This window comes from Falco cherrug, chromosome 14 (genome assembly GCF_023634085.1).
Source record: "Falco cherrug isolate bFalChe1 chromosome 14, bFalChe1.pri, whole genome shotgun sequence".
NCBI lineage: Eukaryota > Metazoa > Chordata > Aves > Falconiformes > Falconidae > Falco > Falco cherrug.
Genome location: NC_073710.1, coordinates 3,101,219 through 3,117,421, shown reverse-complemented (window position 1 = coordinate 3,117,421; position 16,203 = coordinate 3,101,219). Strand labels below are relative to the sequence as shown.

The 16,203-nt window shown below is 39.5% G+C and overlaps 1 protein-coding gene across 5 annotated transcripts in view; it reads right to left on the bottom strand.

The window, feature by feature from the left end:
- SLC7A6 (solute carrier family 7 member 6) overlaps window positions 1–2,231 on the bottom strand; it is a 29,953-nt gene extending 27,722 nt beyond the window's left edge. Inside the window, exons 1-2 of one of the 5 annotated variants that reach the window (XM_055726327.1) lie at window positions 1,992–2,010; window positions 1,083–1,155 (exon numbers count right to left, since the gene is read on the bottom strand). The gene's annotated coding sequence lies outside the window, so the exon portion shown is untranslated. The other 4 variants (XM_027813204.2, XM_055726328.1, XM_055726325.1 and 1 more) reach the window with 4 other exon arrangements.
- Window positions 2,232–16,203: the final 13,972 nt, after the last annotated feature.

Here is a 16,203-nt window from a genome sequence, read left to right as displayed (position 1 = left end):
CTATTTCTGAACACAATGATGGGCCCTTCTGCTAAGAATCAAGATTGCTGTACACAGGCAAACAGCAAAACAGTCTTCAGGGAGTTAAGCACTAACAGAGCAAAGGTTGTAAGGCCCTGAAATGCCTATTCCTTGCAATGTATATATTTAGGCACCTCACAGTTTGAACATTTATGGGAAAGTTTACAGTTTGTCTAGCATGCAGTTTTCTCATTTCTGGTGAGAAGAATCACTTCCCTGCCATACATACAGTTAGACAGGAAGCCCTCGCAACAAAAGGAATTCCCAATGTAAAGATTTCATCTGTTCAACCGTCTTTTTGTGCTTGCATAGGCAAATGCACCAACTTTAGCACTATAAAACACAACACAAACCTTCAATCAAATAGAATTGGTTGTAACATCCATTTTTTTAAAAAAAGGACAAGGTATGTTTATCATATAAAAAGGCATGCAAAAGAAGTTGTCAATTATTCATTTGATAGTACCTCAGTGACTGCAGTAAGTTCTGACTATACACACCTGTGACACAGCTGTACAAGAGATGTTCTACAAATACTATTCACATGTTCAGACACATCCTGAATAAGACTATGAACATTAAATGAGGCAAAGAGCTATAATCAGCTCACAAACAGATATTAAGTTACAACGCTTCAGAAACTTTTCAAAATTTCCTAAAGTAGCAATCCTAGACAAACACACCTCAGAAATATTAAGCTAGATTCTAAATCAAGTCACGTCAAAGTTAGGGAACTGTGCTAGCTACAAGTGGAAAATAACATGGCACTATATCTTTCACACATAATTTATTTTTATATTTCCAAGGGAAAAAAAAAAGAAGCAAGCTCACAACAAGGGACTTTGCAGTAGACAGTCTTGATTTAGACAGGACTGAGGTTGGGAGTGCACCAAGCAGCTGCAATGAGGGGAATATGAGGTGAAATTTATATAATAAGCCCCAGGTAAAGGCAGAAGGGACAATTACAGAGTTTGTTAAAATAATCTTATTTTTAATGCTGGGGGACAAAAGAGGAAATATCTCAAAAAGGGGAGAAGTAATGTCAAAAGGCACATGCTTACCTACAGATCTATACCCATGTGTAGTCCGCAGCCGTAACTTTTAACACCTACTCAGACTGCATTTAATCTAGCACTTAAAAAACACATAAACAATCAAAATCGCCACCACACACCGGTAAGCAAAGACACGCTTGCCTGAGAGTATTGCTAAACCCACTTCAGTTCCCTGCGGTAGCTACTTAACAAAGGAGTTATAATTACATGCACCCACCATCAAATCACATCCTGGTATAACCCGACCTGTGTACCAACCCTCATACCCGCTTGCTGCCAAATTAAATAAAACACGTGGCTCCACAAAACCACCCTCCAGTCGCGCTGTGCAGGACACGACGGGCTGTCGCCGGCGGGAACGGCGTGAGGAGACCGGCCCTGACTCCTGTGAGGAGACCGCGCCGCGCCGCAGGAGGGAGACTGGGGGTCACTTCGCCCCTCGGTGGCCGCTCCTCTCTCCCCAAACGGCGGTTAACTCTGTTCTCCGTATAAAATAACCCAGGTTCAGGCATATTTCACGCCTCCTGGACAGCCCCGAGAGGGAAGCGGCTGCCCCACGCCTCAGGGCTGAGCTCCCCACCCCAGGGCTGAGCGCCTTCCCTGTCAGGGCTGAGGCACCCGCAGGTGCTGCTGCTGAGGCACCCTTTAAAAGAAAAAAGTAAGAACCAGCATTTGTCGCGCTGTCACCCCGCACACCTGCAGTCGAGCCGGATCGCCGAGGCCGTCAGCCCCGGATGCTGCGAGGGAGGCGACGGCCCGGAAACCTCCGCGTAGGGCGCACGCTGCGCCCAGCCGGGCTGCCCGCCGCCCCGGCAGCCTCCCCCCGCAAGGTGAGAAGGAGACCGCGCCTCGCCGCGCTGCCGGGGCTCCGCGACACCTCCCCGCCGGCTGTGGCGGCGCGGCCGCCCGCGTTACCTCCGCTCCTGCCGGCCGCGCCGCGGCGTGTCCCGGGGATGCTCGGTCGTTGCCAAACGACACGTGATGGCGGCCGCCTCCGCCCCGCCCCACGGCCCCGGGCCCGCCGCCGCCGTCTCCCCTCCCCGGCAGGAAATCGCCACTGTCTCCCGCCTTCGTCTGCCTGAGGGAGACGCCGCAGGGCCCGGCCTCCCGCCCAGCCCCGCCGGGTTTACCTCAGCCCCGCCGCGCCCTGTGGGTGAGGGGGGCGGCGAGCCCTTTCCCCCGCGCGGAATGGGCGATCGCGGCTTGCCGGCCCGGGAACCATCCTCCCCCTTCTCCTCAGGCACAAGATGGAGAAGAGGCTTAGCGCTGACGGTACGAAAACGGCGGCTTCTCCCAGCCCGGGCTCAGCGGAGGGGCCATGGGCCCTGAGGGGGAGGCCACACGGAGCCCCTGCGAAACCCCGCGGGGTGACACGGCACCGCCTCACAGCCACATGGGTTTGCTCGAAAATGAGGAGCCCAAGAGGGTCGAAGCCCTTAAGTCTGGTGGTATTTTGGGTTATGGCTACTAGGTGTTAAGTGCCAGCCGTAATGGGTATGGAAATACAATGGGAACCGCTAAAGTACTACTGTTAGTATGTGCCAGCCCTCAAGAGGGGCACAGCCACACCCAAAACTTGGCTCCAATAAAACACATCTAGTGGATCACTCAAAATCGTGATTAAAAGTGCCCCGCGGTGTCTGAAAATAATTCGCTGTTCATCAGACTTTTATCTGCGGTAGCATGAGGAAGGCTTTCTTGTTTGCCTTCCTCTACCAGGTTAATAGGTTTAGCATGTCTTAAGCCAATGAACTCCAGGCTGCGGTCCCTTATAATGTTCTTTTACTGCCCTTTTTGCTGTTCCCTGCTAGGCAAAGAGAAGGTCAGTGTCTGGAGGGGCAAACAGGGCTCAGGAGACGTGGTAGTCTTTGTCTAGCTCAAAACAATCTAATTATCCCTCCCCCCGGTGCATGATTATTATCTACAGTCTCAAACAGATGAGTCAGAGGTGGAGTTTTTCAATAGGATATCCTGGGGTAAAAGCCTTAGGGGCAAAAAAGAATTATAAGGTTGTAAAAGAACAGGGAAAGGCAAACTATGCACTGTAATAAATGCAATGGTGGAGTCCAGCTCTATTGCCCCGAGGCTTACATTTCTATTTTCCATACCACTTCCTCTTTCAAAGCTTGCACGTTTTATCCAGGAGGTTGGGTTTTTTTCTTCATTGTCACAGAGACAATCAGTATACAAAGCAACTGCTGCCTTCCTCTGTATCTCCAGATACTCATTACATTGTGTTTGGACAACAATGAATGAAGAAAGTATTTTTTGTTAGCAGTTGGCTTTTAAAGTGCACATTATGGGAGAGAACTGCATTAGACTTAATTTCCAAATTACGTAGCACCATAGCAAAATGAACTGGCATTTGCAGGTCATAATCTGAAGGAGCCTGATCATCTCAGCTCTTCTATTATCTTTGTTTCAACCTTTTGTTTGGCTTTTGTCGGGTTTAGGTCTTACGCAAGTACATGTAGAGGTAGTACACTAAATCTGTTACCTCCTGAAACTCCTGACAAGTTGCAAAGCAGCAAACAAAACCAGTCTGCCTTTGGGAGTGTAACAGCCCGGACACACAACTTCTTCATTTTTAAGCCACTTAGAACAGATAGAAGATACAAAAATATAGAAGACATCCCCGGGATACGACTCAAATTTCTACAATATTAAACTAATTGATTGCCATTATAAGAATGATATGAACCAGAAAGCAGTTATTAGATGGTAATAAGGTTTATTCATTGTTACAGATATTGGTAGTGTTCTTTTTTCTCTAACACGGCATCTTTCAGGCAGATGGATACTTTGCAACAGTTGTGTTGCACATTAATAAAAAATGGATTGACTGTGAATGTAAAAGATGCAGCTGAATTCAGTTGTTGCTAGACTGCCTTTTAAGCTCTCTCATAAATTGAAACTACTGGAGACAACAGTCATTCCTCCAAAAAATGGACTCATAAAATGTGAGCTAATTATAAAATTGCCTTTAGGAACAAGAAATAGGTGGGAGCTGAAAAGATACAGGAAACAAATTATTAGGCATGTGCTGAAGGTATAAAGGATGACGTTTTATTTTAGAACCTTGAAAAAGATTTATTGGAGAACACATCCATTTGGGGTTTTCAGAACCAAAGTTCACCCTTTGAATTCTGAACATTTACAGTACTGTAGAGGTTGGTAAGAGACCCAAGTTAGGACATCATCATAAGACTAGACAATGTTTCTAAAGTGTTTGCAAGTGACCAGAAGCAAACTTCAGAATAATAATCCAAATAAATATTTTTGTCCATTTTGGCAGGGTTCATAATTTTATAAATTACTTATTCTATTTTACTACAGAAGCCAAAGGTAAGTCTGAGCTCCTTATTTTATTTCTTCTCTTCTTGCTACAGATGACGTCTACAAACTGTATGCCTCATCCCTTATCCTCCATAAATGGCCACTGGTAAGTTGTGTTTATACAGGAGTGTACATTCTCTAAGCCTAGCAGAGAAAAGCTAAAAAAAATACTTTGTTTCCACTATGATTTTATCTGATACTAATTTAATCAAGTTAAGATCACATCTCTTTTAGCTAGTGATAACAAAGTCAAACCGAGTTTTGGTAAGTCTGTGAGTTTTGCTCCATCTGCCTTTTTTTTTTTTTTTATCTGCCTAATATTTCCACTTAAGTACGTCTTGGAGAATGTAATTTGACTCAAAAAACTAGACGACTAAACAGATTAAATACCCTTAAACAAACCAAAATTGAACTTGCATCAGACTAAAGGAAACAGAATCCACAGGATATTCATTAAATGGTTTTGGAACATGACAGAGCCAAGGTAAAAATTGCAGTTAAATCCAAGTGAATCTGAAGCCCAGTCATCGTGCTTGTTAGCAAGTTCATTCTAGTGTGCAGGGTGAGTTTGAGTATATACTTAACTGCATAAGTCCCCGAAGAATGTGTTCCTTATGCACTTAATCCAGGGAAGAATGAGCATGTACTGAGCGTCTGAAAGGTCAACATTGAAAGTGTATGTGGGAAAATTACTTTGGGGGGGGAATTAGAAAAACTGAGACCTAATAGAAGCATAGTATTACAGAAAGTTTTAAGGGTAAAATACAGTTACCACTTTCAGGATGGTTGACATACACAAAATCTACCTTACCACGGCTCCTTGAGCAATGCACCCTGCCGTTTTAGCACATGCTGATAGGAGTAATGGAGGGTTGAGTGGAGTGGAGACACTGCGGCCAGGCTCCATCGTACTCCTTGCAGGGATGTGAACTTGATGGTGTAGTGCAGCTGAGGAGATGTTCGTGCAGCTGAGGAGCTGTTTGCTGCTGAGCCCACAGTTGTGGTGAAATTGCTTTCCTGGGATGAGGTGATCTCATTGTAATACTAATGCACACCTCCATCCCAAAGTTTCCTGCCTCCAAGGTACTGCCACACCTCATTGGGCATGTGATACCAATCAGTAACAAAAATATATATGACTAAAGTCAATGAAGCTCCACCTAAATGTAAAGAAAATGGATGGTCTTGGACTGAAATAAGTCCAAAAGGGGGAAATTGTTGTCTACACTCTTGAATTGCCAAACTCTGCTTTAGAGTTTAACTATACGTTAAACATTTCTGTGCACAAAGTTTAGGTTGAGCTGACCCACCCTCTAAACTCATCAAAATTTATGATTGGAAGGACTTCTAATCAAGGGAGTCAACCTTGGGAAACAAAGAGCAGGTGGGGAAAAGAACACCATTATCTAAATTAGGCAGAAAGAAGCCTCCAAGTGAGAAAGTTCTGGCCAAGCTGATAAGGTGAAAGTAGGACAAAGGTAATTGTGGTAGTGGGAGATTGGGACCTCCAACTCAAATAGCCCACCCAAAAGAGGCCAAAACCCCGCTTGGAGAGTATGTGTAGTTAGTAAATACTTCAGTACTGCTATCTGAGTACTTATTTACATTAGAAGCAAGAAATTTCTAACCGGTCCTGTGTATGGTGATGAATGTGCAGTTTACTATGAAGTATAAAAAGTAAGCAAAGGAGGGGAAAAGTCAGGGAAGACTCTGTTGTAACTTCTGGGAGCAGCTGACAGGCTGCACTGTCTTCTCCCCCATATGGATGCCTACTGGATAAGAACTTTTCTATGACTAATTCATGCTAGCTGTTATTAGGTGTATTGTTTTAAACTTGGTTTGCAGTCACCGGCAATCTTTAACCTTATTCTGTCACAGTCTTGCATTTTGTATAATAAAGTTCTTCAGCTGAAGTTCATTTTGTATAAATCTCCAGAGATCTGAGTAGTTGTTGTAAGGGATTTGAGTCAGTGATGCTGTCAGCAGGGGTCCCTGTATAGGTCAGTGGAATCACCCTCCCATACGGTGGGCTGTCAAAACACAGGTAGCAAACAGGCTGGTCAGACACAAGGGTCTCATCTTTCTTGGGAAACTGGCAGGCTGATCAAATATAAAGGGTAGCAAACTGGCTGGTCAGACACAAGGGTCTCATCTTTCTTGGGAATCTGGCAGGCTGATCAAATATAAAGGGTTTGAGGAAACCCCTCTTCTTAATGTGACTCTGTTTTGTATACTGAGTAGTACTCATTGCTGCATGGAATTTATGCTATTAACATAGAGATGTTGCTTCTAGCCATGTGTTTGAGAGTTGACGTTGGTTCCTCTTCTGAGATTTTACCATAAAAAGTAAGTATTAGGACTACTTTCATGCTTCTTTTGAAATGTATGTTCTGAGGACACGGGAGTTATTTGTAGGGATCATAAAATAATTTGGGACAGTAAATCTGTGGCTTTAGGAAGATCCCAGCAAATGACAATTTTTAGAAGTTCTTAAAAGCAGAGATTCTTTTTAGTAGTTTTCAGCCTTCATCATCTCAAACAGTGTCAACCATGTACTTGGTAGGCTTTTACAAGAGCAACAGAAACAGTTAACAAATAAGTGTAAGTGCCTGTTTCTTTTCTTTGATTAAAGCTGAGTGAATTTGTTTACAAAAACAAATTAGCTGATCGTTTGCCCCTTCTTTTTACATCCTCTCCCCGTCATACAAACTTCTGCTGTAGGTGGTTTAAGCAGAGTAAGTATTACTTACAAATGAGAGTGACTACAAGCACCACAATGCTAGGCAATTAAAAAAAAAAAGTCTAAATTTAGTCTTCTAAATTTATCTTCCCCTGCTCCAAGCTGGATGTCTCCTCCTACTCCACTGGCTTTCAGCATTTGCCTGGCTCTGGCACTTGCCTGACCCCCTCTGTGAAGCTATTCTGCTCACTAAGCTGGCAGAAAACAAGACTTTTGCAGAGATTAGGTTTTTACTATAATAATCACAAAAGTAAAATTGTGGAGTAAGCCAGGTGCAGAGAGAAAAGGAAGAGAAGGTAGTGGAAAATGTTGCTTTAACAACCAGAAACTGTGGGATGGCTCTGTCTCATCCAACTGCACTCTTTCTAAAATACGCTGAAGATTAATATTAGGCCTTTTATGGAAAACTTGTTTTTTCTATACTGCAGGTTTTTAAAACAAACTGTAAAATAAGCTTTAACATCCTATCTTTTATTTTTCCTATCTGGTTCTGTTCCTTTTCGGGTACCTTTTTCTTTTCACTGCCTTATCTACTTGCATCACAGTTTATTATGTACTTATACCTATCTTTGTTGCACATGATTACAAGCTCTTTTTGTGCAGTGCTGCAAAGCAGAAGTGGGAATAGATTATCTTCTAAAGTCTGGGCAAGTTTTCAAATGTCATCAATAAAAGTTTGCTAGGAGAGCAAAGAAACAACAGCAAAAATATCCAAAGCTTCAGATGAATTTCAAAGGACTCCAGTATTTTTTCAGCATGATTTTAATTAATGCCCCAAACTTTCTATTTTCATTTTGCCTTTTTTTTTTTTGCTACTGTAATCTTCTCTATTACAAGTGGAATGTCTTTTTTTCCCAGTCAGTTTTGGGGGGTTATTTGGAAAAAATAATCCTTTATAGTCATGTTTATTTTTAAAAAAATAGTTTGACTTAATTTTTTAGACAACTAAATCATTCAACTCAGATTCAACTAAATCTGAGACCCTATCCTTTGATAATACAAATTGTCTTATCTATGTTGAATTAACTTCATAACGATCTGGCTATTTATTAATGAGAGTGGTGAATCATTGGCTTAATTTTCTTGGAAAACAACATAGGAGTTAGAACCATTGTTTCACCAAGACTTAAAAAACTGCAGGGATTTTTAAAGATAATGCTCTTTGTCTGTGTCTGTTTTGAAGGCTAATAAAAGTGATTATGCATTAAAAAAAAAGTTATAAAAAATAGCTTCTTAAGGATAATTTGTTTTTCCTGTTTCAGGTCCCAGCTTAGTATGTGGGTATGCATAGTTTATTAAGTCCTTGGTGGTTGCATTTATAACCCAGTTTCACAGTATTTAGATAAATATTCTTTGGATGAGACAATTTGAAAACATCTGGGGTTTTTTTATGTTACGCAACTTTCAGCCGTCTAATACAACTGCTCAGACTTTCTTGAAAACAGCAAAGTTCCTTTCTGTTTACATATTCTGCTGTATCAGTCAGTCCTTTTTTGATACACTTTCTTCGCTTGTGATACCTGTGTGTGTCTCTGATTAAAAGCAGTATGGGAGATGAGAAGATTCTGATAATACTTGCCAGAGGTTACACTGATACCCTATTTACAAGCAGCTAGTTACTAGAGGCTGAAGCCAATGTCATCATTTTGTTTTTATTATCATGCTGAGTCCAAACTTTGCGATTTAAATTCAACCAGATGTTCCTTAGCAGTTACTCTGAATTTAGCATACTACAGTACAACCCCATCAGTGCTGACCCCACTGATGCAGCGTTGCATTTAGTGCCCTCCTGTTATTTTTCTCCTAATTACTGAATTACCCTGAAATGTTTGTACAGTACAAATAGATTTGTATCTTTTTTTAAAGAGTTCTGTTTTATTTAGAGAACTTCTAAAAGCACAATACTTTACAGTAGTGGGAACAGGCTTTGAGTGAATGGATGATAAGGACAGCCTTTATTCCCAAAACTTTCAGACCTCTGCAGGATTCTGTAGTTGTATTTGCTCCAAATATAGGCTGTCTTAATTTAAAAGTAAATTTTTCTAAAACATAAACCCAAAGATCTTTCTGTTCAGATTCCTGTGCAATGTATGCAAATCAAATATGTCTATGCATGTTGACCTGAATGAATACATTTTGCCTATAAAGTGAACAGATTAATGTGTACTCCTTTAAACACATGGAAATAGTGACAATTAAACAAGTTTTATTTATTAAATTGATACAGCATAGGCAGTCTGTAAAACAAACAAAACCATATTGTTTCACAAATAGATCAGAACCTCTTTGGAGTTTTTGCTGAGTACTTGCCCAAGGCTTGGTCAGTCTTCCATGATTAAGATTTTCAGAATGTCTAAATATTTAAAAGTAGACCTTAAAAATTGAGATGTGAAATATTTTAACGTTAAGAGATTCTTGAAGATTAGGGAAATTACATTTTATTGAAACATGGGAAGATTTATTGCCCGTCCATTTGCCTTTGCAGTAAATAGGATAGCCCTATTAATGGATTTAGTTTTTTGTCTGCCAGCACAGTTGTTCCAATTTCTAATCCATTCTTTGCTAATATTAGAAAGTATTCAGCCCTAAAATTAAAATTATGGTTGGCTTTGCTAACATTTTAGAAATGATTTCTCAGCAGTCTATTTGTGTGTGTTTTGCACTTTGCTCCTTTGTTCCACGCTTGGCTCTTGATTACTTGGTGCATAGTGTCCCACAGAGCAAAGCGTAGTGGACTAATTAAAAACTACCAAGAGTTTCCCGAGTTATGCAAGATCCCCACAACTATGAAAAGCCTTTTCAGCTTCCCAGTCACATACTGTGAAGTGTCATAAATCAAACTTTTGACAAAACACTCAAAGCTATGCTGCAGATACTTGCAGGTATATTTTAGTTCCGAAAGGAAGTAGTTGCTTTAAAGTTTACAGCTGTTTTTTTTCAGTACCATTTTTCTTAGTTTAAATCCCACAAGCTATAGGAGCATTTTGAATACCACTAACATTGATTTAATGAGGCACGATCACTTACGCAACATTGGTGATGTTGTCTTTATTTTCACAAGAATCTGGACAAGTAAGTGAAGTGAGAGCAAGCACTTGGGCTTCTGTGTCAGAGCTCAGGCAGTATGATGAAGGAAACTAAACCTCATGAGTGTCATATTACTGCCTGTGGAGATCAGGGAGATATTTTTACCTCTGTGTCACTAGTATGGGAACACTTGGAAGACAGACCTCAGCTTATTTTGAAACTGTAGGAGTTGGCTAGGTTATATTGTTAAGGTGGGTCATCAGTGTCATCTCATGCAACAGACTTTATGGTTGGAGTCTTGTAACCATCCTCACCTCACACTTAGGTTGATCATCTAGGTTGCTCAGTGTCACACTACACAAACAACTCTTTATTTGTCCTTATTGCAAAGGACAAATTCTATTACTAAAGTGTTCTATTACTGGAGAAATTGTTCTTTTGGATTACTCTGTGCTGGAATAACATATGTTATGGTTGCCCATAATGTTTTGTCATTAAAACAATAAAAACCCATAGATTTACATTAGGTGATTGTGCTGAAACAATCAGAAGCTGTATTGCACACTCTTAGTGTTAAGTCCAGTATATACTGTACAGTACAATTACAGCTATGGAATCCTGATAATTATATTTTGTTCCTTAAAAAAGCTTCCTTTGTCCAAGAAAAAAAAACATCTGTGATTAAATAGGCAGCTGTAAAAACGGAGAAGAATAATCCTCTCTATGTACCCAAGCATGCCTTCAAGTAACAAATCTGTAGTGAACATTTACCTCTACAGTTACCACTACGCATATTAATTGGTACAGTTAATTGGCACTGTTATAAGTAGGAGAGGCCTGGCTGCAGTGCATGCACCTTCTCTTACTGAAGAGGAACATAAGGAACACTGAACAAGAAATGACAGCTTTCACTGCTGGGGGCTAGTTTGGGTGAAGAAACTGACGTTGCCACTGGATTTAAAAAAAAAAAAAAAAAAAATCTCAGACCAGCTAAGAACATGCTGGACTTGGCAGTGCTAGGTCTACAATTGGACTTGATGACCTTAAAGGCCTTTTCCAATCTAAACAATACTATAATTCTAAAAAATGAATGAAACTGCTGTATAGATATACTAGTAATGGTATAGTAGAAAACATTCCTACTAAACACATTAAAATGAAATGAAATTCAACAGCCCTGTTATATTTCTCATACAGAACATGAAGTCACAGACTGTCCAATTATGTTTTGAAAGACATAATATAGATCAGCATCCAAATAGCTCTTATCTTGAATATTTCATTAATTCTATACCTACGTGAGAGCTTTCTGTAAAACGAATAAATTAGCAGCTTTGAATACCAGCATACAATTGATTTCATTGGAGAGAACAGGTTTTAACCAGAGATGCCTGTCTGCATTTGAACCAGCTCTGCAGGAATCGAAGCAGAAGGGAGGAGACAGGAGTATTGGCTTGTTTTGCGGAAAGCTTCCCTGAGTTGAAATATTTCTTTGGCTGTAAATCTTTGTGTCTCATACACGGTTTTGTAAAACTTGTCTGACACATGCAGTCTATCAGAAAAACAATCAAATTTCTGTGTGAGGTCATCCCAGTTCAGCACAAGTAACTTTCTATTTTTTCTATGATTTTGTTTGTATTTTAACATTGTATGTTCTAAGTTTTTCTTTACGTTCCTGTGGTTTCATGCAAAAAGAGGGAGGAAAATGTATTAACAAAAAGAAAATCCCATTGTAAAAATAGACAAAGGGGACAAGAGAAGATTCAGAGTAATAAAGAATATTAAATAGTTTAATTAATTTTTCTAAGTGAAAAAGATGATGTGTTTTAGTGGCACTCTCAGCAAACATTTAAGGGCTCAACAGAACTCTTGCTTGATAAAGATTGCCTTTTAATAAAGATGGAAAAGATCTTTGTTGTATTTGAGAGAAGATCAACCATGATCTGTAGAGAACTAAAGATGTAGGAGCACCTTCTTTTCTTTTTAAAATTCACAGAAACACTGTAGAGGGTGGAAATTATCTCCAGGGCTCTTTAATTCAGATTTTCTATATGCCATCTTCCTGGTAGCTCACTTGCTAAAAGGCATATGACTTCACAGGTAGATTTTAGTGAAACAGCCCTGAGCTACAGGGCAGTTATATTCGTGTCACGTAACTCCCAGCAAAAAGACATTAATTTCTCCTTTAAATCACTTCAGATGTTTGCATTTTGCATAAACAAACTGAACAGGCTAGGGGAAAATGCTTAGCAAATAATTGTTGTTTACATTAATTTTTTTCAACTAAAGAGCTGTTGTTCAGGTAAAAATCTTGCTAATTGCTCTGGGTGTGGGAAAGGAGTCTGTCTTTAAAATGTTTTTTAAATCTTTTTGAGCACCTGCTTGAAAGCCACTCCAGAATCATAAAGCTATAAGAACAGCCAGGTAGTCTGTACCAGGTCCTCTGTTTCATCACTGCATGTTCTCCAGGTCTGCTCCAAACTGTTACATGTTCCCTTGGTCTCCTCTTTGCTAGCCCAAACAAACACAATTTTATCAACTTGTCCTTACACGTCAGGTTTCCTCATCGCTTATCAGCCTTCCTCTGTCTTCTGAGCTCTCCTCAGTCCATGTTTAGAGCTGAGTACTATTTTCCAGCTAAAATGTTGCCAGCGTGGAATGGAAAACAATGGTTACTTTGGCACCTTGCACACACACAAGTGAACATGGCAGACACTCACCTCACAGTGTTTTCCTTCTAGTTTCCTGTTCTTTTGTGACAGGATGCTATCACAGCACATGTGAGCAGCATAAAGACAATTCTGTTCGGAACATATTTTGCAGCTATTCCAAGGTCAAAAGTTTCATACGTTTGGTTTTGTGGGATTTTTTTATTATTATTATTTTCCAGGTGTGTCCCTTAGTCATGTCTCTCAGGTTTTTTTTTTTCCCCCAGGTAACATTTTAATGAGCTGAAAAAAGCTTTGAGTCCTTTATAGTCAAACAAATATAATGTTGGTAGTCATTCTGTTAGCTAATATGAATGCTTTTCCTTGAAAACTAAATTAAGGACTAAATGTATAGAACTTTTGGAGTACAGGTTAGTTCTGAAAGGGTGAAATTCAGCTGCACTTCCTGCTTGTAATCCTATATGGAAAGTTCAAGATCAGCAGCTCGAAATAGGTGTTGAAATACTTCGGAATGCTGTCACATTTCAAGTGGTGAAGAAGTTTCTATTATAAGTTGCTGCCAATTTAATTCAGCCTGGTTGAAGGGGTCCACAGTTTCTTCAGCTGATGCATCTCTTATTTCTGTGGGAGAGAAGTCAACCTCAAAGCCCAGAGAAGATGGCAGTTTGAGGCTATAGATGTTGGTAACTCTTACTTGGAATGTATTCTTGGCAAAGAGAAATGAAGGCAGGACATAACAAAATCCTGATCACAAATTTCTGTCGTATCAGTACAAGAGCTAGAAATAGTAGATCTGAGCTTCTTGTCTACCATTTTTGTCATGTTGGGATTAATCAAAATGCAATGCTGCAACTGCCAGCAGCCTTTCTTCAACACATACTGAATTTAACTGTACAAGTAATGTATTCTTGCAGGTACACTAACTTTAATATAACTCATTCAGTATGTTCTTTTGAGACCTTGTCAAGTAGTTTAATTTATGGTGGACTTACCTTCAAAATGCAGTAGTTTTGTTTAACTCGGCTGACATACTAGCTGTCAAGTCAACCATGCCCTCAGCTCAGTAAAGGGAATGCAGTACTGGGCAAGGCAGGCAAGGGAGTACTTCCTTTGATAAGAAAAAAATCAAAACTATGCTAAGACACTTTGAGCTCCAGTATCATATTTTGCAAAGGGGGCAAGAAAAGAATGAAAGGGAATAAAGCACAAGGCAAGATTTCTTCACGCTTAAAAAATGCCAGCAGTCTTGGGGACAACATATAGTACTGGAGGAGAGCATAATTAATAGCCGTATAGCACTATAATCAATAAATAGCAGTAAAGAAACCTACATTCTCTGTGCCTGCCTTGATGATGTTTGGGTCCTTCCCTAACATACCAGTGCCACAATTATTTATATATGCACTTAACCTTCCTTACAAATCTTCACATGAATAGCTCAAGTAACTAAACCTGTGCAAGCATGAAAATGTTTTCAAGGTTAGGTAGAATTCAGACTTAAAACAATAAAATAAGAGTCCTTGAGGTTTAGTAGGTTTTGAGTAGTGCTTTAGGTTTTGTACATTTTAGACTACCTACCTGGTGTAAAATTCTTTTGTGCATGTTAGCAGTCCATAAATGCATTTTGTAAAATTTTGTAGATTTAGTTTTTTATGGATATGCGCTTTTTGTCTTCCTCTGTTGTTCTCTGGAACTCTTTTAACAGGCACTGGTGACAACCATTGAGTGGTATTTATATGCTCTCTACTGGAAGAACTAATCTCTTAGACATTTCATTCCAGTACCTCGGATTAATTTTCCACAAACTAACCTCCAATAAAATTCTAATGCAGACATCCCTACATTGCAGGAAGTATCCCAGCTAAGATAAAAGTGTTGTATAGATAGGAAAAAGGGTGAGGAGCAGTAATCTTTTTAATAGGAAAAAGGGCGAAGGACAGTAATCATTTTACAAGTCAGCAAAAGATAGCTGCAACAAGCATCAAGAAGGAAAACATTACAATGAAGTCAGAAAAATAACCATCTGCCTACTCCACTTACTGTTCCTGTAATAAATCTAAATAGCTTAATAAAACTTGAATACAGTTTATAATTTTTAACATCTGTTAGTGCTAGGTTCTTCTTTCCTGACTAACTGCAAGAGAGAGTTTTACTAATCACATTGTATGGTCAGTCCTGAAGTGACTTCTTTTTATTATTCCCTTTTTCTGTTTTCTAGAGTTACCCATGTTTTACATTTCCCTCCTGGGACTCTAGACATTGCTCACATTCAAACTTTTCATAGATTCAAAGTTTCATAGATTCAAAGTTTCTTTCCATAGATACTAAAGAACAGTTTGATTCTTCTATCTTTACTCTTGCTTAGTGTTATTTATTCTTTATTGTTTTGTGATATCAAGAGAAGTGCAGAACACAGAAGCTATGACAACAGAAATCTTAGCTGATGAACTAGCTTGGGTACAAGCAGAATACCATAAGCTTTAAGCAGCTTGATGTTTCATATCAGTGATCAACACATTACATTAATATCTTTGTTACATAGCCAAAACATTATAGGCCTTACAAGGGTGTGTATTTTTGGTGAGACAAAATGAAATGATGCTAGTTTCAGGTCACTGTATTCTAGTTTTGTATCAACACTTTTTATATCAATAGCAGTTTCATTTCAATAAACTAGTAGTATCCCTACAAAAACCACCACACTTAAAGATTCCCAACAGCTGCAATTGTCAACAAACCCAAAAATGTAAATGTTTGTTTTACACAAGGGAGGGTTACCAGTTGGCTAGGTCAACTTAAGTATGTTTTATAGCAAAGGCTTTGGCAGTATCACAGCTAGTTATGACAATGCTTTTGTCCAAAGTATCAATACAAAACGCCTCAAACTCATGCATTGCTTTCAGCTCAGCAAGGTGGCAAAAATCTGGTTGTGGATGGACTTAATTATTTAATAACATATTTAAACGATTTTATTCAGGCTCTTTTGAACATGAAGTAACAAATTTGCCTTATATTTAAAAAAATAAAATTGGTAAGCACGATAGTAATAGATCAAACTCTATGGTAACATCCTATTACAAATACTTAAATTGGAAAGCTAAATATGAGAACAAAAATCTGACTGGAAAACCAGATAACTTGTGCTCCCATTGGTTTGATGCCAGTTCTGCAATTAACAGTTAAGACTGGGCTTAGGTCTTGCGTCCCAAGCAGGCAGCTGTTTCAAGAAACAAGCCAAAACTGTTTCTATGTCAAAAACATGACAAAAAATCAGCGTAGCCTGCCAGCTGGCACATCTTTCACAGAACTATAAAGTGTCCAGCAGAACAACTGAATGGAATAATTTTTGAAAGCT